The sequence below is a fragment of the Aptenodytes forsteri genome, unplaced genomic scaffold (genome assembly GCF_000699145.1).
Source record: "Aptenodytes forsteri isolate BGI_AS27 unplaced genomic scaffold, ASM69914v1 Scaffold163, whole genome shotgun sequence".
In the NCBI taxonomy this organism is placed as follows: domain Eukaryota; kingdom Metazoa; phylum Chordata; class Aves; order Sphenisciformes; family Spheniscidae; genus Aptenodytes; species Aptenodytes forsteri.
Window position 1 is genome coordinate 515,945 of NW_008795332.1, and position 816 is coordinate 516,760.

An 816-nucleotide genomic window follows, 5' to 3' on the forward strand; every position below is an offset into this window, starting at 1 on the left:
GCCGGGGCACCGTGGCTGCCAGCAGCCGGCGGGCTGCCATGGGCCTCCCGCACTCGCGGGGCGCTGGCAGTGCACCCTATCTTTGTTTTAGCTTGGTGTTGAGCGAAAAATACAGAGAGTCTAATTAGTAAAGTGAGTGTCTAATATTAATCATTCCTTTTAAACTGACAAGGAAGGCAGTTCATTTAACCACTTAATTGCTACAAGTTTTCATGTGCTGCTCTTTGCAAATATATTTAATGAAGAAGTTGTAAAAATAAAAGAGCTTAAAATTTTAATTTTATACAGAAATATTTTTCCTTGTTCTCATGTTTGTAGTCAATTCTCCAGAGTGCAGTCACATGAAATGTTCTTTAAATGAACATATTTGCTAACTGGCATGATTTCAGTTTTTAAAACATTGGTTCCAGCAATTAGGCATTTTTTTCAGTTCCCAAATGACTAGAGAAATTCGTCTTGATTATAATTGCTCTTAGCCACGCATATCTAATTTGTGTCTTTTTAAGTGTTAATTAGTAAACAGTTTGAGCTGACATCTTTATGTGTTTGTGTGTTGAAAAATGAGGCTTATTGCTTATTTAGCTTGGGGCTGGTACTGCTAGCTGTGACATCATGACATTGAGGTAAAATTAATGAAGACATGTTTGCCAATTAAAAGGCAGTCTTGAGAAAGATGACTCCTTGAGACGTCCCCTTGCACGGTTCACCCGAGACGCGAAGTGTGCGCTGCACGGGGCTTTTTAGCGTCGTTTGGACCAGCTGGAAGTTCTGCCGGCGTTTCCCGGAGCCCGGCCCGGTTCCCGCCGCGGCGAAGCC

The 816-nt window shown here is 42.4% G+C and overlaps 1 protein-coding gene across 4 annotated transcripts in view; it reads left to right on the forward strand.

Moving 5' to 3' along the window:
* MVB12B (multivesicular body subunit 12B) overlaps positions 1-816 on the forward strand; it is a 63,903-nt gene that overhangs the window by 59,450 nt on the left and 3,637 nt on the right. The window lies entirely within an intron of this gene.